Source organism: Pectinophora gossypiella, chromosome 15, assembly GCF_024362695.1.
Source record: "Pectinophora gossypiella chromosome 15, ilPecGoss1.1, whole genome shotgun sequence".
Lineage (NCBI taxonomy): Eukaryota > Metazoa > Arthropoda > Insecta > Lepidoptera > Gelechiidae > Pectinophora > Pectinophora gossypiella.
In genome coordinates, this window is record NC_065418.1 from 7,781,062 (window position 1) to 7,804,352 (window position 23,291).

The 23,291-nt window shown below is 35.4% G+C and overlaps 1 protein-coding gene across 5 annotated transcripts in view; it reads right to left on the reverse strand.

Annotated features, from left to right (window-relative positions):
• Positions 1–23,291, reverse strand: part of LOC126373010 (apoptosis-stimulating of p53 protein 1) — a 304,602-nt gene that overhangs the window by 85,154 nt on the left and 196,157 nt on the right. The window lies entirely within an intron of this gene.

Sequence of the window (23,291 nt, forward strand, 5' to 3'; positions counted from 1 at the left end):
ATTATTAAATAAAATCACGCACAGAAACCCTATTCATATAGACAGGTACAAATCGGAGAAAATTTGTACCTAGAAACTTTTTCAAGATAAAACGAGCAAGGGCAATAATAAGAAACACATTTAGACGGGGTTTTCCGTTTTCATTTATACCGAGAATGTAATTTATCCAAAAAAAATCATATTTAAATAAGACGTTATTCTTCTGTCAAGTAAATTAACAGAGCAAGACACGACACAATGACATCTCAAACAGGATGTTTAATACTACCGTATGCCAAGATACCATTCAAGATTTCTTATTACGCTGTGAAACTCTTATACCAAAGCCCCAATTAGTAACAAGACCTTTTTCAAAGCCTTATTTAATGTAGAATATTACATTCTTTCATTAAATTTTAATACTTTGCTTTATTAAACTGCTGTCATTTTTAATGAAAGACTTTATGTTACCCACAATTTAGATGAAGCTATACTACACCCCGGACACTTCTCAAAAATCTCGGGTCTATTACGTACTCGCTGACTCCCTAATTTTATTGGCTTAACTTTCTAATTAGTTGCTTCAATATTTATTTAATAAAATCAATTACAATACAACAGCGATTTAAATGTACATCGTTGAGTATATCTATTTACTATTCCGAGAAACTAAAATTATTATTCCCAAGGCTCAAACTTTAAAGTGGATAGCTTAACCTGATTGTGAGGGTTCAAAATATTTAGATTTGTCTCCCAAGATGCTCGAAATTAATTATGTAATAAATAGAACAAACGGATCGTCCCTATGGATTGCAGTATTCAAATAGATATGAAAATGTTTTTGATAATAAACAATTCCCAGTGGTTCTCGTAGGTATAAAAAAGTATTTGATGTTTCAAATATCATAAAATAACCTATCATTTTCAATTAGGACAGGTATAATATTTTGATTATGAGAGGTCTTATTTAAAAGATGTTGAGAAGGGTTTAGAAAATGTTTGTTGAATCTCATAAATAATGATAATTTCAGATATTGAATCAAAAAAGGTTGAACAGTCATAATTATAGCTGGATTACCTGACCCCTACTTTCGCTGATACCCTTTCACTTATGTATGAGTTTCGTGATATAAAATAATAACTTTAACAAATAACACAATATGCTGTTTTTTTTTTGTAAAGTAAAATGAGGTGTGTTCATATTATCCACCAGAAACCGTTAGAATTACTTCAGTTAATGACATTCAAGTTTAATGTAGTGCATAGATAGTGCAGTTGATATACGAGATACAGTTAGTTACCAAGTTCTTAGAAGTGGGTCTGGGACATAACTAGTCAAGTGGCTCGCACCATAAATTGCAATCATAGTCAAGCTACTGGCTTCTCGAGTTTGATTAGATAATTTTACCGGCAATTATTTTCAGACGTGTCTAAACAAACATAAGTCTTTGTAAATATAACATATAGGCCTCATCGTCAAAGACGATATAAAGTGTAAAACATATTTTAATACAATATTTTATGATTAAAACGTAATACAAAGACCAGGGGGTTAAAAAGGCTACATCGAAGCAATTCATCTAAAAAGCAAAATCGCAATTTGACATTTGCGCATATAAAAGTAAGCGAGCAACACACACAACTTTTGATGATGAATTAGATGATTAGACGAATTGCTTGGATGTACCCATTTTAACCCCCCAGGAGCTTTTAAACATTTTCATCGTGTAGAATCCTTTTTCTCAACAATCCTAATGCGTTATAGTTAAATGTAGGGAGATAGAAAATAACAAGCGGTGTTATTTGTTACTTGAAATTTATTACATTTGTCGTTTTAAAAAACAAATTGGATTAGTTCTTGACGTTTATTTATTAAAAACCAAAATTATTCACAAATTTTACCATAAAGGACTGAAAATATGCGTTATTTTAGAATTGCGAAACGCACCTTTGTCTAGCAGAAAACTAATGGATGATGACGAATAAAAGTTCCCTCGCATAATAAGGAGTGAAATCGTCATTAATTATTTATGTACGATCGATATTTCTATTTGCAGGCGTGGAACTTACATCGTTACAAATATAAAACTTTAAAACTAGTTCGTTTTATTTAGAGCCGATTTGTTAAATAGAATTGACTAATATATTAAGAACAGCAAAGCAAAGGCCGGTAAATGCTTAAAATAAAGATAACTAAAAAATATGAATTCCTATTTCAAAAAAATATCTGAATCCTAAATCAAATTGAATTTTTACCAGGATATTTTACTGTTCCCTAAGCATAACCTAGGTACATTATAAATACTTTGCTTTTAAAATACTTGCGTACGTACTTTAAGCTTGGTGGAGTATGGTCCATACCCCCTCCTTTTGATTGAGGGGGGGATTTTACCCAGCAGTAGAACGTATATGTTTGTATCTCTTTTATTCGGTGACCACCAGCGCAAAGTCTTCCCTATTCTGAGCCAGTCTGGAGAGCGCGGCTGCATTCCTATTGTCAGACCATTTTTTTATATTATCCAGCCAGTTTATCTTCCTTCTTCCCCTTCCACGTTTCCCAACTATTTTCTTTTCTTATGTTTCTATAAACTACTTTATTGCTATAAACATTAGAAAAGCTAGTCCAACATTAGCCTGGCAATTTCAGAAGGCGTCGCTTCAAACCGAGATCGTATCAGAACAAAGCTCGATCGAGTGCGGTCAAGGCAATCGAGTCACACGCAATGTGCTCGGAATACAGAACGATCAATTATGTATCAGTACGTTGCTACAGAACCGCAGACCATTAGGTGGTCCTAATGCTAATTGTTTACGGAATGTCATCCCATTAGTTCAAGAAGACATACATGGCATGTAGGTAATCAGATTTGGAGAGATGCGCAAAGAACATTAGAGGAAATTGTATTGTTTCTATTTTCAAATGCGAATATTATAATTATTAAGATTACTAATGGGAGTTTTTAATATAAACATACACACACACACACACACACACATTGATTAACGAGCTTACGATTGATAAAAGATTAACATAAATATTTGAAGCGATTTATTTATGTACTTAAAAGAGTTTATTTGTTTAGAGATACGAATCCTTATATAAAGGTCGAAAATTAATCTGCCTCTTCAGTTAAACAAATTTCCATGAACACACTAGGTTCACTAAATAATCAGTTTCTTATTAAGTAATCCACTTGAAACAAATAAAGCTAACATTCTTTCGTCATCCAATATCGAACAACTTAGGTGGGTAGGTAGGTATCTACCTACTCAATTGCCGTGAGAAAGTACAAGTGTTCCAATAACGTTCTCTACATAGGTATAAACCATATAGGTTTCGTATAAGTTACTCATAATACATAAATTACGAACATTAATATTAAGGAGTTAGAAAGAAATGTTCGAATAAAGATCCTTTATCGTAAAAGCTTATACAGTTACAGAAAAAGTAACGAAAAAAAACGTCAAGTGGATACATATGGGCACAGATAAAACCCTTACGAGACCGGGACTACTAAAGTCTAGAGAAATCTTACATAGTATTTCAATTTACCTACCGTAACATTATAAGAAAGAGGCTTTTTAATGAAATCATTGCTTGAATCGTCGACGAGTAACCTTTTCTCATGGCATTTGTTTACCTGCAAAGTAAACTAGTTGGGAAGAATATGTACGTACCTAATACAAAAAAATACCTAAACGAAATATTTAGAACAATATTATACGTATCCATATCAGTGAACATAATAAAGTAGACAAAAGAAATTGGTTTGCAAAAGTAATAAAAGTAGAAAACGGTCATTAAAAACTTTCCGAACAAGACGCAGAATTCAATCAAGATATTTCGAAATGTTTGATACCAAAGACCGATGCGAAGATAAATCGCTGAAAATAATTGTCTTCTGTAATTAAAGGTTTCCAGTACTTTGAAAACTCACGATTATTCAGTAAATAAATTTAAAATTGTTAGCAACAAACTTCACTTCGATGTAACACCGGACTGCGTTAGGCCGTTACGCGGCATCGCGGACGAGGACGCAACCTGCCCTCAGGAAGGGCTGGAAGATACTGCCGAGTCGACCGGCTGTCGGTCTCGGCTCGCCTACCCCGCGTCGACAGAATGAAACGAACCTCCGGTGCACGCTACCCCAACCCCCACTCCACTAAAAATGCACATATCAAAAGCGAAAAAAAGGAATGTGAGAAATGTTTCACGTTTCCATAATTACTTGCTGGCTCTTGTTTCCGTTTTATAAATTGAAAAACGCGGCATTGGCATGTTTCATTCATTTTCCTTTTTCTACTTTTTAATCTATCGCTTCTATTTATGTTTGAGACCGTAAAATCTTTTTGAGGTACCCTTTTCATAAAACGATCGCTACTGAAAATAGAATATTTAAAACATATTATTTCAAACTCGCAGTCTTACTTTGCTTACATTTACTTTTAATTCGGCACTGTGATATCGACCGGGATTGACCTCCCACTGTGTCGTGTAGTGTTTAGTTAAGAACGAGATGCACTTTACACTCAGTTACTTATATATCATAGAGAAAAAATATACTAGGTAGGTACGTAATAATACAATGGGTAAAGATACTTGTGTTCAATATATTCAAAAAGGCTACTATAAAATCTATCCGATTCAACGTATTCACTGACACATTTATTTGGATTACCTTTGGAAATGCGTTGAGCCGTGTGCAACCGGAGTTTCGCTGAAGTGAATTTTTCTTCGATATTCACTCTCTGTACCTTCACCACTCAACACCAAATTTCAAATTCATACGATGCCGTATACTTACTCAGAGGAAGTTTTCATTTTTGTTTGAATAATAAGTCGCGTAAAAAAAATGCTGGTATTTGTTTGCAAATTTTCTCTATAGACACGACCGTATCTGTGTTTGTCACAACAATGACAGTCGCAGTTTTAAAGTTATGAATACACATCGTCAATTTTATTGCCAAACAGACATTATTTGTTTTTCGGCAGCGGAAGTTTGTGCACGTAAATGGATCAGCTGATGTTGAAACGAATCCATCTGAGGCCGCAATTCGACGAGTCCCGCTTGGTGCAAATCTTGAATGGAAGAGTAGCGAACGAGAGCCCACACCTGATCTTAAATCAGATCGTCCGCAACTCGCATAAAGGAATCACAGCTTTGAGCGAAACTGAGAAGGTCGATAATCGTTTTTTTTTTTTTCACCGATGACATTGAATCTTTCGTATGGCTAAAAATGTGCTATTGAGAAAGGGCGCTCTCAGATAAGGGCTCTATCGGTGCACAAAGTATGTTATTATGAAGTTTGTCGGCCGCTCTTTAGACGGACGAGCAAAAAGAAGAATGCAGCCTTTATTCGTCGTGGTATTTGTGGCATCCCATTATTCGCACCTGTCGTAAATTCGACCTTTGTAAGTAGTGTTGGGTTCTTACCCGGAAAATTCCCGCGTTTTGGGAATTTTCCCAATTCTGAGGGAAAAAACCCGAAAAATTCCCATTTCAAGGGAAAATATTTTTTATCGCATATATTTGTATTAAAAGTAAGGATTTCCAACAAAGACCATTTAAATATAATGTATGCCTACTTATGCCCAATTTATCTTCTGTCGTAGTGTCGTATGAACTCTTAAAAAACTTAAAGGAGATCATCGGATTTCGGCCCAGAAGTCAAAGTGCCGGCCAAAAAATAATTTTGCTATATTCCGTTAGATCTTATCCTTATGAGCATTTATTACTATGGCACCAAAGCTGTAGGGTCAATATCTTCGGTTTTATTCGATTTTAAAAAACTGTATTTTTCATACATTTTTGGTGAAAATGTAAAGTGCCGGCCAAGTAACAATAATGGTATTATCCTTAGAACTTATCCGTCTGAGCATTTATTACTATGGCACCAAAGCTGTAGGTTCAATATTTTCGGTTTTATTCGAATTAAAAAAAACGGAATTATCATACATTTTTGGTGAAAATGTGAAGTGCCGGCCATGAAACAATATTTGTATATCCCGTTAGAACTTATCCATTTGACCATTTATTATTAGGGCACCAAACGTCTATGACCATTATTTTGACTTTTGTTGGACTTTACGTTATAGTTTCTGTGTGAAAAGTGCCGGTCAGCAAAAAACACATGTCAAAGCTATCGAGAAGATACCTGTAAACATTATTCACTATGACAAAAACGTGTATGACCATTAATTAGTTTGGCTTTTGTTGGATTTAAAAAAAAACTTGATTTTTGATTCATTTTGTATAAAAATAAAATATAACCGACGCGTTATTTAAAAGATCGTCAGAATGTTTATTACTATGGCATTATTCGACTATGACCAATATTTTGAATTTAATTCGATTTTCCAAAAATCAAAAAAAGTTTTATCTAGTGATAATGGAACTATCTTGCTAAAGGCGTAATATGGTGGTCGTCTTTTGAAAAATAGGTTTGCGTTTGACCACTACCTTACCTGATGGTGATACACGCTTAAGAAACTACTTTTTTTAAAGAAAAGTGTATACAAGGAATAAACAGTGGGGTGATAGAGGTACCTACTATGTTATCGGCCGAGTAGCTCCAGGACATTGTAATAGGCATACATGCAAAGTACAACTACCCGACTCCTGTTTTCCCTAACAGATACTTCAGACGTCATGCCAATATACGAGTTTCGTCACTAGATGGCAAGCTTATCTTTGGAGGGTGGTAACCATTTACGGTCAAGGTGAATCAATACCATAATTCAACCTAAACTTAGGCCGTAACGTTGAGTCGAATGCAAAAACTACAGCCAACGTCATATCTAAAATCAGATAGTATTCATATAGAAGTTCACCTAACAACACACAAAACAAAAACACAAAGTATTTATCTGAATAATAACTAGTCATTGGGAAAGCTCTGCTTGTTGTCATTGTTAAAATGTATAAAAAAAAAGTTTTTTTTAAAAAGTCCAATAAAAGCCAAAGTCGACATTTGGTAGTATAGTAAAAATACGTCGTTCAAGTCGATTACCAAAAGATTTGACTTTTGTTTCGCTGGCTGACATTTTCCCATTTGAACCAAAACGGAAAGAGAAACGAATAAAAAGTCAAGATAACGGTCAAAAATGTTTTGCGCCAGATTATTAAATGTTCTAAAGGTCCTTTGTAATCCGCCGTACCGCATTTTTTACCCAAAGCACTTTATTTTCATACAAAATAAATAAGAAATCAAGATTTTTAAAATAGACTAAAAGCCAAACTAATGGTTATACAAGTTTGGCGCTATAGAAAAAAATGTTAACAGACATCTACTCGATACTCTCAACATGATATTTTTGCTGGTCGGCATTTTTCATATTTAAACAAAAACGTAAATTCCAATAACCTACCGTTCCGTAACCTACGTACCTTTGTAACAAAAACAATTAAAAATTGTATATAATAGTTTTGTTATTGTATACATCTAACTATTTGTTGTTTTTATCATTTAACTTGTATTGTGCGTGCGGGACTCAATCTTCTACAACGTTGCTTGCTGTCAAGACTCAACGCTTTTTTTTTTGTAACTAATTATTCTAATTCTATTTGTGAGAACCTTTAATTGGTTCTGATGTTGTTATTCCAGTCTTTAACTTGTTTTTGATAACTGTTGGTTCTCCTAGAATTAAAAAATAAAATAAAAATAAATAAAATAAAAGTCAAAATAATGGTCATAGATGTTTGGTGTTATTAAAAAATATTGAGAAGCAACTATTAGACAGATTCGACGTATTTTTTTCGATGGCCGGCATTTTAACATATTAACCAAAACTGAAAGTCCAAATAATGGTCATAGAAGTTTGGCGCCATACTAATAAATGTTCTAACGGTCCTTTGTAATACGCCTGTATACCTCTTTTTCCCAACGGACATAATATTATTTTTTACAAAATGTATGAAAAGTCGAGATTTTTAAAATCCAATTAAAGCCAAACTAATGGTCATACACGTCTGGTGTCATAGTAAAAAATGTTCAGAACAATCTATTCGAAAGGTTTGACACATTTTTTTTCTCTGACCGGCACTTTCAAATTTGGGCCGGCCAAAGTATGGAAAGCCGATGATCTCCTTTGTAATATATTTTGAATGGAATGGTCGATTTTAATAATTCCATGCAAAGATATCTACATATTATAGGATATATAGGATGCTTTTGGCACGAGAGAATGTCATCATCGAGGAGCAACATGGTTTTGTGTAAGAAATTGGGAGGCACGAATACCTACAGATATTATTTACTTGGACTATGAAAAAGCTTTTGATCGAGTTCCTGTCACACCATTGATTGCTAAATTAGAGCCCTTTGGAATCAGAGGCAATGTCGTAAAGTGGACTTCCTGTCAAATCGCACATTCTCTGTGCGCATCGGAGAATCATACTCTGTTCCCAGAAAAGTCCTCAGCGGTGTGCCGCAGGGATCGGTGTTAGGACCTATTTTATTCAGTATCTACCTTACAGATCTTAAACATGGTATCATGTCTGATATATCACTCTTTGCAGATGACACGACAATAACGGGGAATCCACTTATTAGCCATAATATAATCCAAGATGATCTTGATAGGGTAATTGCTTGGACCCGAGATTGGCTAATCACATTAAACGTAGACAAATACACTGTGTTGCATGTTGGCAGTAACCACCCCACGTTGAGTTACACCATTGACTCAAAACCTCTCGAGTGTGTTAAAAAACAAAAGGACCTTGGCATAACGATAACACATAATCTAAAGTGGGACGATCACATTATTGGAATCACTAAGAAGGATAACTCCCTCTTATACATAATTAGAAAAGCTTTTTATCATATAGATACGGAATTGTTTCTTAGGCTTTACAAAACTTACTTACGTCAGACCGCTGTTAGAACATGGGTTTCAAATATGGAGACTTTACTATCGGAAGGACATTGCACTACTAGAGAGAGTCCAAAGAAGAGCAACAAAGAAGGTGACAGTACTGGCTGGCCGGAGTGGACCTTAGCGGGGGCCGCAGGACTCTCACCTCTGGCTTGCCTTCATTGGCCAGCCAGAGTGGGGCGTTAGAGCTATACGCTCGCTGGGTGGAAGTGAAAGATGCATAAGTCGCGAGTTGGTAAGGCGGGTAAACCGCCTCGCAGAAACCGCACACCCTGACACCCTGAGATGCTCACAACTATGTTGCTGCCTTGCCGTCCAGTCGCGTCGGCTAGATAGGTGGCCCAACCAGTGAGTGACGAGTCACCGCCTGCCCAATGTATCTCTGTTATTAACATTGGTCGAGCAGGCGCCATAGTCCCCCATAGCCCCAGTATCCCGGTTCACTAACCCCCAACCCAATAGCCCAGTTAATTTTGTTCCCATAATCTGCCATAGTCCTACGCGAACCAGGGATTGTCTTTGGGTGCACTCCCATAGTGCATACAGGGATAATCGCCGGTTGGTGTCACAACACATTTAGAGTAAATTGTCTTAAGGGGCCTCTACGTGTTGGCTTCGGCCCCACGCACGCCTTCCAAAAGTCCGGGACTCCATGACAGACCCGACCCGAGACATGGAAACGACATACAAATAATAATAAGATTAAAAATAATTAAATAAAAAATATTTTCCCATGATTCGGGAATTTTTCGGGTGTTTATTTTATTTTCCCATATTTTCCCGATATTTTTTCTTTCCCACCCAATTTTTTCTTTCCCTGCCCATCACTATTTGTAAGGATCGATATTCGTGTGACAGATCGCGTGGAGCGGTTACGTCATACCATTATTGTAGGTATATCCTTGACGACAGTAACTTGGCGATATTTTTAATCACGAATACAATATCTGTAACTTGTGTACAAATTCATATTATATTGTCGTCGTCTCAGAGAAACAAAAAAATTCTAATCAACTTAAACTTGTGTAAGTACTGTATTTTTGTAGAAGTAGCAAGTACCAAGTTTCTATCAAAGGAATTTGTTATCAAGTACAAAGAAAACGGTGATAAAGAAAATATTGACAAAATATTTTCTTTATTATCGTTTCATTGTAGTAAGAGAGACAAAATGATACCTAAAGAAGAAATTTAGATATAATTTTGTGTCTTCTTGACTAAAGTTTCCGGCGCAAAACAAGAAATATTTTGATACTTTGTTTAGGAGTATTAAAGACATTCCTGCAGGTTCTAACTATTTGATATAATTAAGTTTGTCACGAACAAGATTAGGAGATAAGACCTCAGGGAATTTAACCATTGCAAAGGTCTCTAAGGGCACGGAACACCTATTTGCAGAGTCTCGTTTTAGTTCCAACTAGAGGCGGCCGGCTTCACGATTCCCTTTTCTGTATTTGAGATACCTAAATAAACATTTACATTTTAGTAAAAGAAAACAAGCTTGTCAAAGTAATTACATCTCCTTTTATAACCCAAACGTAAATTGAATAACGGATCAAAAAAACTTTGAGGGATGATTCAGACCATGATTCTGAGTTGATATCAATCAGATTTTCCCGTCGCAAAAGTAACAAATAATAAAAAAGCACATATTTTTATAAATTTTCTGACAGGTTGTTTGGCTACCTGTTCGTACTTGTACGAGGTTTAAGTAACATTGTAACGAATGCTGAGAGAAATGATACAGCTCATTATTCTGTTTATCAAGTGGAATTTTATATCACAAAAGTACTTATACGATTGATAATAATTTAAAAAAACACAAAAAAACATGAATTTTGCGACGGAAAATTCCGCTTGATATTAACTCAGAATCATGATTTGAATTATTCCCCCAGTATTCGTTACGGTATCACCAACACACTGTATACTGCACTATTGACAAAATCATCGACTGACAATAATGAATTTATAATGTAAATATAATATGAATATGTAATGTAATATGTTACTTTGTTAACAAAGTAGGTTTCGAATATATTTAGTTATATATGTAACTTACAAAAAATCATGATTTCACTTTAATAAACGACGGGAAAAAATATATCAGAAGTAAAGCCACGAAATGTATTAACCGGACTTAACACCTTGGCACTATCACCTTACGCAACCTAATATTTCCAATCCGAAGATTGTAGACGACTTAGCTTGCTGCTTGCTACCGTAGATATAATATTACAGAAAATCCCTTATCTACCACGTTCACCTCTAGCTTCGACCATTTGATCCAGCGATTACACACGATAATGTGGGTAAGTTACTAGATTAAATCCAGTAAGGTGTCCCTTATTTTAAGTACCCTCGTTACTACAACCCGTACGAATTAACTGGACACCTGCTAGGATACAACCCTCTTGACGCGAGATGCCTAGTTAATTCTCTCGGGTTATACAATTTGCTTCGTATCATGAAATAAAAGCTGTTTCAAAGACAATGTAGTTTCACTACTTACTGCGCTTAATGTTTAATTTAACTTGAAGAATGAAGTCTTATTTGACTTCATGGAGTTAAGGTATATTTTAGATTCGCAAAAGCATGGAACGGAAAATAATTTAAAAAATCACTAAAATTTTCATGGATTTTTTTCATGAATAACTCAGAGTCATGGTCTGCATCATCCCCCTGAGTATTCGTTACGATGTCACTAACACCCTGTATATTATACATATATAAATTACAAAAAAATATGTGTTGTATATTACGTTACACGTAAATAAATCATTATTCACGACGGGACGATCGTTTTGAATGTTACATATTCATCACAGCTAAACTGCCAACTTGGAGTTAACATTTTGTAGGAATGCCGACGAGTGGGTGAAACACGTGGCAAGATGCCAGGAAGCCTAGCTTAATTCCCTATCTGCATTACATACACACGTAGTCACCTAATTGCAGTGCTTTGTGTGAGATGATTATTATGCTGCTGCTCAAAATAGATCTAATAACCTAATGAAAAACATAATCTTACCTAAAAAATCTTCTATCGTGTGGGTTGTGACGTGGTTTACCAACCCCATCAACCCTGGTGTCAGGGTTACTATTGAGCCGCCAAAGGTCCCTGACATGGCTCATGTAACGACTACTTACTTACATCAGTAAGTAATCTGAACCAACTGCTTAACGTGCTTTCCGAAGCTCGGTTCATACTTTCGGACATACAGGTGATCAGCCTGCAATAGAGACTACCGTAAAATTCCATAAGAATTCCATTTCGATCCTGACACACTTCTCTTGTTTCCTCCACATACATCAATCGTTTCATACACGCATGCCGGTTCAGAGTAGAGCGTACTAAACCTTTTCTAAGGATATCTCCATTTTCATCTAAAAAGTACATAAGATCACGTTTATTTCCCTTTGGAGTAGACAGAGACCATGGTATTCCACGTACACACCACTTTCGATTCTTCCATTCTCATCAAAGACTTCACAGATGCTCGCCGGTAAAACTAAAATCTAATCCAATTTATAAATTAGCAACGTACGAGTAGCCATATGACCCATCTGAACCCTGCACGATTGTGTGCTAACACCAATAAAAACAATTTTAACGTTATAAATATCGTGAGATATTTATAACGATAAAATTGTTTTTTTGCATTTATCTAGTTGGGAATATGTTTGCAAATCTAGTAACATAGTGAGATATTATGCCTTGTCACGTTACATACGGGAATACGTATTAGTAGGGAATGCGCTTCTGCTTTCGCAATACAGGTTAGATCCGAGTGCGAATGAGGGCCGTGGTCGGCCGTCCGATGGTATGCCTGTAGTACTACCGTGAACATGCTGTATCTTATTATTGTACTTCTACTATAGTGTTACAACGCAAATAAAGAATTTTTTACTTTTTACTTTTACTAAATATCTCACGAGCCTGTGTACAAAATAAAATGCAAAATTTTCTGTATTTTATCGTAAATATGAAAAAGAGCATTTTTTAGCAGGACAGGTATGTATGTATATTTTAAAAGACTCCCGGGGGTGTATGAAAAATTTTGGTTCAACCATTAAGTATTTAAGTAGTGGAACAGGCAACTGCAAAATACTATAAAAATAAGACTGACACCGAATGCGATTACAAATGTAATGTTTAAATGAAGCCAATAAGTTGATACATTAATCTAAGGAATGTTTATTGAGCGATTTGAAAATACTCAAATTACAATCTATCTGAATGCAAATAATAATCATTTCCAAATCCCAAACTGTATTGATCGTCAGTTTAACAATTCGAGCATTTAAGTCTCTATAAAGGTCGAAACTAAGTTGTTCGTTCAAAGAACTTATCGGGGCAAGTTTCTATTGCTTCCGTCAAGTTGGAAACCCTTTGACCAGTTTCAATGTTGTCTACTGATTAAGTTTCCGCTTTAATGTGGAGAGCACCTTTCCAAAATCTTAATTGGTTATTTTACCATTGGATTTGTACGTCAGCAATTTTACAACTCCTAAAATTTGAAGTTTTCGTTCAAAAGGTGTAGGTTAACTAAGGATTTGAAAATACTTTTTGATGCTTCTTTTTCGTATCTTATGTCGTAAAAACCGACAGCGTGGATATATTACAACATACCTAGGACATCCCGTATGTCAAATTTAATTAAATTTTGATGGTACACATTCGGTCAAAGTAATATTTAATACAATTATTCAAGATAATTATGATGTTCTGAGTAAATTAAAACACGCTAAATGGGAAAATGGCGAATCAAATATTGTCATTCTTTAATTTAATAATGCATAGGAATAATATAACGCTTTTATTGCGCTTATAATTAAAACGGTAAGCTTTCAAGCCGGAGGTAGATTCATTATGCTGTATGAAATTTAGCGGATATTTCGGTCGAGGGTTTAAATCTGTTTGCTTTCTGGTTTCAAGCTGGGCGTGGTATATTGAATCCCAAAATTAAGCTTTTAATTAAATTGTTAATAAGGAATATGGTTTATTATAATTCTATTCATTTTGTGTATTTTCCAAAGACAGAAACCGGAGTAAAGTAAGCTCAAACAATAACACTGTCTAAAATTATCCTCCGCTAGCAGTTCATAGACAAAATAACGTAATCCCATATTATAAATTGCTGGTAGATTTTGAGTGAGGTTTAATTTATAGTTCTTGCGTACGGGAAAGCGGCTTAAATTGAACCTAGAATCTGAAAACAGTCCGGATTTAATATTAATTTAGCGAATAATTTGAAAAGGCATACCTACATATTTGTCGTGTTATAAAGGTAAGTAGTAAACATTATTCTGTATGTACCAAGTTAAATAATATTAGAACTTTGCAATTTGCTGTTAAAATTAAGTTCTTAAAATAGCATTTTACATTTGTAATTATAAATACCTAACTTATGTACCACGAAGTGGTGCATAATAATATAATTATTTGGAAAGTATTTTAATATTCACCTGTTCATAACTCAGATTAAAAATTCAGAATGCATTTTGGCAAAAAACGGTTTGTTGTCAATTGTTGTCACTTCCATAGAGTGGCAACTTAAATAGACTAATACATACACATAGAGTAGGTTCGAATCTATAATATTAACCGCAACAATAATAATAGACTGATACTGATTCAAAAATAGAATAAATTCCAAAGAACTTAGCAACGGCCAGTCTCAAAATAGCATAAGAAGAGAAAGGCGTTATTTATTTAATTCACAAACAAGTCGTTATAAGGGAAGACGATGAGATAAGCCGGCGACATCAAACGTCAGCCGAGATCAGACCTGTCCACTAATGACGTGCAAACACCGCCATTAGGGTCGCTCCACACACATGCGCCGAGCCATTCGGCTTAATGTGTTAATGTAGGTCTCTGTGACTCTGGTTTTAGATATAAATATGATTACATGTCTAATGCATTAGATGGGACTTATAAGTAATAGCATAACGACGTAGCGGTACAGAACAGTATCTGTTATGTATTTTGTGTTTAATACAATATTTTATCTATCTATCTATATCTAACAATAGTGAATTTAATTTCCATTTATTACTAAGTACCTGAGCCACAAAACCTGTCAAAATTCATGATTTTATAATTAATTAAGTTCCTACTAGTTAAAAGCTTGACAGATGAAAAATTTCTTAGTACCTACGAGTACCTCTCGTCAGTTAATCTTATTTTGAATTAGGGTTTTGGAGTTTATAATATTTATCTAAATATTAATTAAACAACTTAGTGATGATGTACACATATGTATAATACCTACTTACTCTGTCAAATTGCAACATTGCTTACTTAGACGAATTGCTTCGATGTAGCCATTTTAACCCCCCTGTACACTTTGACATTCGGACCTACCCGCCCGGAGGGGTAAATGACTGTAATTCGAAAAAGGTATGTTAAATTTCGGGTCCTTTAAGCATAATATGGATGTGTGTATATCTGATACACAAGGGTTCCTTTGTCATTCACGCAGCGTAATTGACGGAACGCGTCCCGAGGATGCGCTTTACATTTAAATAATAACCTCAATTACCAGTTAGGTATAAAATATTTAGGCATAATTGTTTAGTCTCTTGCTAGACGTGTATGATCTTTTTATGATAAGATGATAATCTTGATAAACTGGGAGGTTAAAATGGTCACATCGAAGCAATTCATCAAAGAAAGCAATTTTGCTATTTGACATTTGTTTGCACTGCGCACTTACTTTTATGTGCGCAAATGACAAATTGCAATATTGCTTTGTTAGATGAATTGCTTCGATGTGGCCTTTTTAACCCCCCAGATGTGGAGCCGAAATGAGAACAATCGATCTAACTTTCTTGTTAAAGTTAATTACACAAATAAGCGAGAACACGCTACCTGGATGAGTCGTGAACTAACTATACAATTGCGTAAAAGGTAAAATAGCTGACGCGGGACCTGTGCGGTTGTAAACCATACAATAATAATACATAATAATATTTTATTTATTTTGGTGCAATAAAATATACTTGTATTGTACAGGGTGTTAGTGACATCGTACCGATGATTCAGATCATGATTCTGAGTTAATATCAAGTGGAAGTTTCCGTCGTAAAATTCTAGTTCTTTTTTAAATTTTTAAAAATATTTTCTATTCTATGCTTTTAATCCCTCAAAGTTTTCGTTACAATGACACTAACATCCTATACTTTACTTTATTAAGTTTTAGAGGTCAAAATAAAGTAACTACGTAAAATATTTGCTTGTACTTAAATACCTAATAAGTCTTAAAGGACCTTTCTTACTAATTTAAATCTCTTAGTTTGCATAAGTGTGTCAATATTGTAACCGTTTGACGTTTAAGTCTTTTATTTTGTTACATTCTAGTTCCAAAGTCATCAGAATGCCTCAATAATTAAAGTTATTCGTGGAATACGTTATGACGTTGGCACTTAACGAAAATAAAAGTCTACACAAAACAAGCTAAATAATAAATTAGTATAGAACCGTCCAGAAGCGTCGGTCTTTTTTTTATGTGACGCGTAAAAGCGAGAACTCACACGCCATTCCAGACGTAACACGGCCCCGCCCCCGATGACCCACAAGTGTTTCCTTTACCTTATTTTTTGCCATCAGACTCATTTGTAAAAACTTAACAAGTTCGCCCTTTTAATGGCCACTGGCTCACAAAAACAGATAAAATTCTTTAACAAAAATATGTAACTGTCTATTTGCACGAATTCTTATTTTTAAATGCCGTTAAGTATCTTTTTTTATTTTTCTCCAAAGGCGTTTAAAAACATGGTCTTTAAGTTGGGAATTTAAGGAATGTTCGCTGTTGACGTAATATCCGTTATCAGGAACATTATGGAAAGCAGGCGTTTTGGGACCACTTAAAGGACTTTCGATAATGCACGTTGGCGACGGTTTAAAAGGTTTCTTTCTAATAGATTTAAATGCGAAAGCCCAGGGTACAACGGGTTGTGGCCGTGTTAAGCACACAACACTTTAAAAATGTTTAACTTAAATAACGTAAACGAGATAAGAAAGAGTTTTTAACGTAATGCTCGATGTTTTACTTTTTCGCAAAAACAGTTTTGAGTTAGAAAAACCTTAGAACAATTTGTAGATTTCAAGTATCAAGTATAGTTAAATCACGAAACATAAAGATTTTTCTAAGTGAACAGACTCGATACGATTACTCGCAGGCCATTTGGACGTAAGGAATGTTAATTCCGTCATACGACTCTTGTATGGATTGACGGCGCGCCGAGGAATTTCACGCCTTATCCTTAATTTATACTTCCTTGTTGGAAGCTTTGCAGTTCACCGCCTTGAATGGGAATACAAAACGGTCTTAATAGCAGTTAGCTGTTTAAACATACTTTATAGTACAAAGCAAAAAGAGATAAGTACAAAATTCGATTTGATTCTCCACTAACCCGCAATAGAGTACTTTGTTGACTGACGGAAATGTGAAGATATCTGGGGAAAGCAATTCATCTAAAAAAGCAATATTTCAATTTAACATTTGCGCACATAAAAGTAAGTGCGTAATTCCAACAAATGTCAAAAAGCAATATTGCTTCTGCTTTTTTATATAAGTAAATTTTATCCACGACTCTGCGTACCCCTTCGGGGATACCGGCGTGATGCCATGTTTTATCTTTATTTTCCAACAACTCCAGCAAAGTTTTATACTAACTTGCATTGAAGTGAAAACTAAAATAACTTTCATACCTACATGGCACTAAAGCAGAATAATATTGCTTTAAAGGAAAGCAATTCCATAAATCCTTTAAATGCAAAAATAGTAAGTAGCTAATATTATTCAGTGAAATATACTTCGTGTCAACGGATTAAGTTATTAATTTTATGTCGTTAGAGTTGTTCAGCTTATGTGTACTTTACGAGCAAAAAGCTGGATATTAAAATACGGTTCCATAGATCTAGAATGAGCGTGTCTTTCTGTCAGCGATTAGCGTCAAGCGACGAACCGTTTTTTTATCTAACGTGCTTTTATTAGCTATTTTATTTAAAATACGATTTTTTTTAAATGTGATAGGACAATACACAATATGCAGTTATAAAAAAGTTTTTAGTCACCGATTCAGTAAACGATTATGATTCAAAAACCCGCCATTCGCCCATCTATTTTCACTTTAATATTGTTAGGGAGCTTCCTCACGATGCTATCGGATATCGCATGGATAATTGACGTTTGACCATCTTTGCCAACGTCATAAATCTGCTCTGTCAAATCGTCATTTGTTCGGATATGGCCCGAATCGTATCACGTCATGAGAAAACTTACAAACAGTCAATGCATTCTCGTAGCCTGAATGCTGCATCGCTTCTTACCACGATGGGATTAATGGGTGTGTATGGAAATGTAAACTTTAGAAATGCCATTTAAAAGAAAATGCGATTGAAATCTCGCTACACGCCTGTAGTCGCATATTACCGATGTGGTCCCACGTTGGTATCCCTCCATATTTATTATTAAACAGGATACATATTTTAAGCCTTTGAAATACTCCGTTTACATTTTTCTGTTCGACAACGGTTGAGGAAGCGTGAACAAAATATTCCTGCCTTTTATGCTCGCTTGTTAATGGGTTACGCACCTCGGTCGATTGATATGCTGCTAAAATACTCAATTTTATTAGATAGGTTACATAATGTCAATAAAATTGCAATATTTTCACATAATTTTTATGAACGTAGTGTAAGTGATAAAAGAAATAATATAAAGTGTTTAATAATTCGCACTCCTTCTTTAGTTTTCTTTTTACATGATCTTTATCCGCTGTTTGTAAATGGTTATTATTGACCTTTTAAAAATCCATCAGTGTTTTTAAATCGATGCGTTTCCATATGATTATTTTCGTTATCTTCCTTTATAAGTATTTCTTGATAATCCTTATTATACAGGTTGCGGTTGAAAATCAATGTGTAATCAATGCGGGTACCAGGCAGACAGAAGCCTTTGGAAGTTTAAGCCGCTGTTTATCACAGTATTAGTGCTTCCTGTGCCTCTATTAAAATGTCATTAGAACACCATTTCGGTTGTTATCAAACCCCCCGCATTCCCCCAAGAAATACATTAACATGCAGACGTAGTAGCGTGTGTGAATTGCTTACGTGGGTGTTAAGAGTGCTAACATGATTGAGAGATAAAACGTTACGGCAATCGGTTTTTGGAGGTTCAGACACAAGATGATATTCAAATAATTTTATCGCTCAAGGATATTTATATATTTATTATGGTGCATCAACACCAGTACATACACAAACACACAAAATAAAATACACATACGAAAAGTTCCTGATATGTCTGCTATACCTACTTACACAGACCCTGACTAAAATGATAATAAAAAGTAGAAACTAAACTTAACAAATTAAAAAGAAGAATAATTGAAAATAAAATTTAAAAAAAAATTAAAAAAAAATGGTGTAAGAAAAATCAAATGTTTATGGCATCCAAACTTTACCTGGAAACTAATTTAGATATATTGCATAGCATTACAACTATAAGTACTCGGGAGTACTTACCCTACCGTACTTATTTGATACTTTTTTCAAAGTTATAAAATCCTCATAAATCCGAAATAAGGCCACTGTGGCTTCAAGTGATCTTGTGTTTACATTGTGTGATCGCTATTCGTTGCAGTAACCCCGACCTTCTTATAAATCGCTGACTACACCGCCTTTCAAAGAACCGGAGCATTTTTCTTCCTCAAAAATAGAGGCGTAAATATCGGCGGAGTGTTTGATGAGGTGAAGGCTATCCATTTTCTATTTTAGGGCAGACTTTATTTACTTTCTTGTTGGAGAGTTTCTGTTGATATATAAAAATATGCCGAGAAGTACAAACATCTGTCTAGTTTTGAACTTTGTTCGCTGAGCGCATACTTAAATACATTTAAACATAATAAGCTCCCGAATATATCCCAATTGCTGTAGTCAAAGGTAAGCAAGATGAATAAGTACCCACACCTCACCGAGCTATCTGTTACCTACGTGATAGATGGTGAGCCGTATCACTATCTATAATGGTCGACCCTCGGTTGAACTGTGTTAGTGAAAACTGCACATATTACATTTAAAAGAGTCAGAATTTTCGAGAAATAAATTTCAGATATTTAATTCAGTTCATCATCATTATATGAAGGATACCGCGTGCAAGGCAAACGCGTATGGCGTGGCTACGCTAATTTAAAAATTACAACTGGGTCTTACTGTCTATATTCTTATACATAAACTCATAAACTCACGCCCGTAATCCCTAATGGGGTGGGCAGAGCCACAAGTAATCAAAGACAACTTGCAGCCACTGTTGATACGAAGTCCAAAGATGGATATGATGAACGTTATGGTGATAAGGGATCAGCCTATCGCCCATAACATTAGTCCATCATGTTAGAGGACACAATCCCTCTGTCGGTTTTTACGACATGCCCGGGAAGAGAAGCAGCTGAACGTGTTCTATATTCTTATAATCATAATTATTATACAATATTATTATTATTCTTAACGGCCTCCATGGCCCAGTGGTTTAAGCGTTAAGCTCACGATCCGGAGGTCCCGGAAACAAAACCCGGTGGGGACATATCACAAAAATCACTTTGTGATCCCAAATTTGGTTAGGACATTACAAGCTGATCACCTGATTGTTCGAAAGTTAGATGATCCGTGCTTCGGAAGGCACGTTAAGCTGTTGGTCCTGATGGTTGGTACTTACTGATGTGTGTATGAAATATGTAGTCATTACGTGAGCCATGTCAGTTTGGCGGCTCAGTAATAACCCTGACACGAGGGTTTATAATGTTTGGTATTCCACCTAACAACCCACACGATAAGAAGAAGAGATTCTTGGTCTTCGTAGTGAGTGGACTGCCTAACATGGAGGCATGTCGTAAATAACGTACATTGTTCTAAATTATCTATTCTATTCCTTACAAGAACATAGCGAGTAGATAATTCAAATTCAAAAATATCTTTATTCAGTAGGTAACATAACATAACATAACAAATACTTTATTGCACAAACAGGAAAAAACAAAATACAAAACAAAAGAGAAATAGAATTAGTACAATAGGCGGCCTTATTGCTAAGTAGCAATCTCTTCCAGGCAACCTTTAAGTATAGGAGATATTGAATATTAGGTAATATAGCGTTACATTTGAATCGTCAGCTTTTGTATAACGAACGTCTCATCCGCTAAAACTCCTGCAGCTTCTCACAACCTGTATAGCCGGGAAAAAGAAGCTGCAAAAACCTCAGCACAGGGCCCTAGACGTTCTTTAAAAAAAACCTAAAATATTGTTATACAATTGAGTAATTTAGCTGCCTAATATCATCTCTCAGACAGTTAATCCCATGGATTCATATCTTCTAAATAATCACTAACAAAGAGAAACAGAGTGAACGACGTCTTAATTGAGGTAAACATTATCAAGTAACTATATTAACGCTATTAAACAATAAAATAATAAAGGAAGGATGCTCATCCTGTCATATAATTGTCTCGAACTACTTTTACTTCATAATACCATTAACAACCTCTCATAAACAAGTATCTACGATGAAATCGAAAACAAGAGTAATAGAACAAACGAAACCCTCTCTTTATAGATATGTAGAGGGGGTTTTGCTTGTTTACTCAGTCTATATTTATAGAGGATGTATGTATATTTTCTTTGCTAGAGCGAAATAAATATTGTGCTTTGTTTACACTAACAATAACCGTCTGAAGCTATATATAGGATTAATGGATTTGTAATCACTAATTGGATAGGTAGAGCCAAATTATTGTTTAGACAATTTTTGCATGCGTGTCTTACGTTAAATTAGAATCTATAATACCTACTCTTTATTATTATAACATTTACATCAATATGTATGTGTACCTGTCTTGATTTTGATTAGTAGGCTAAGACGTTAGATCAAGATTACTTTTAGAATGATTTTCTAGTCGAGAAAGATCAAAAAACATTTGAGAGTTAAGAGGATGATTAGCGACACGCGGCTAACAGCTAAGCTACACTTCTTAGCACATCGGCGAAAAGTGACCAGTATGTCGGTATTTTACAGATTGCACTTCGGAGAGTGTGCTAGCGATCTACACGAGCTCATTCCACCATCCCCCCTTTACCTTCGGACTCCCAGACGTGCGGCCGAGTTCCATTCCTATTTGGTGGATATCACAACTATTCGCACAAAGCGCTTCGCATCGTCCTTCATTATGCGCACTGCTAGGGAGTAGAATTCTTTGCCGTGTTCTGTATTTCCGAATGCATTTAACCCGGGTGCTTTCAAGGCCAGAGTGAACAGGCACCTTCTGGGCGAGCTCCATCTTAGGCCTCGTCAATGCCTTAGGGGAAGTCTGGGGCCAAGAGCAAACCCATCAAAAGTAAAAAAAAGAGTCTTGATTCAAACATGCAACTTTAAAATGCATGGCTAGCGGCATACCTAAGAATCTGAGTCAACAATGATTATCTACGGTGAAACAAAAGCGGACCTGGAAGTTATTGGGTACAAAACATAATTTTAAAAACGACAGGTAGTCTTTACGCATCGACAGCTGAACGATTTACCGGAATGTCGTCCGCTTCACACAAATTGTCGCTTTTTGACCTTAATTCGAAACAATTATTTTTTAATTAGATTAACAGTCTTTCGAAATTAACTTTCGTATTCGAATTCAGAATTCTTTAGCAGTTTATATTTTTCTGAAGCAGCAGTTGATTGAAAGGAGGCCTGTGCCCAGCAGTGGGACGTACCTATATATAGGCTGTTTATGAAGTTATATATTAACATTCTGCCCACTTATCATTGAATAAACACAAACTACAAATATAGACGGTTAATGTGTATGCCTACATTGAAAAATTAACAATAAATTACTAATCATTGCAAAATTCAAATTCAAAACAACAATGCATTATAGTGCACGTCACGTCCTCAGTTGGATTTGATTGGTTGCTTCAAAATACCTGACTGGCATGAAATTGACTCCAGAATCAACTGCGTATTAGTTGTAAATAAATCAGTAATGGAAAACCTAATCAATCTATCATCAGACTCAATTGATGTGAGGGAAATAATACGGTTATATTATATAATTTACGTTCTAAAACAGCATAACGTACATCATCATCATCAGCCCATTAACGTCCCCACTGCTGGGGCACGGGCCTTCCCTATGGATGGATAGGGAGATCGGGCCTTAAACCATCACGCGGGCCCAGTGCGGATTGATGGTTATTAACGACTGCTAATGCAGCCGGGATCAACGGCTTAACGTGCCTTCCGAAGCACGGAGGAGCTCGAGATGAAAACTTTATTTTTTGTGTGGTCACCCATCCTATGACCGGCCTTTGCGAAAGTTGCTTAACTTCAACAATCGCAGACCGAGCGCGTTTATCGCTGCGCCACCGAGCTCCTCATCA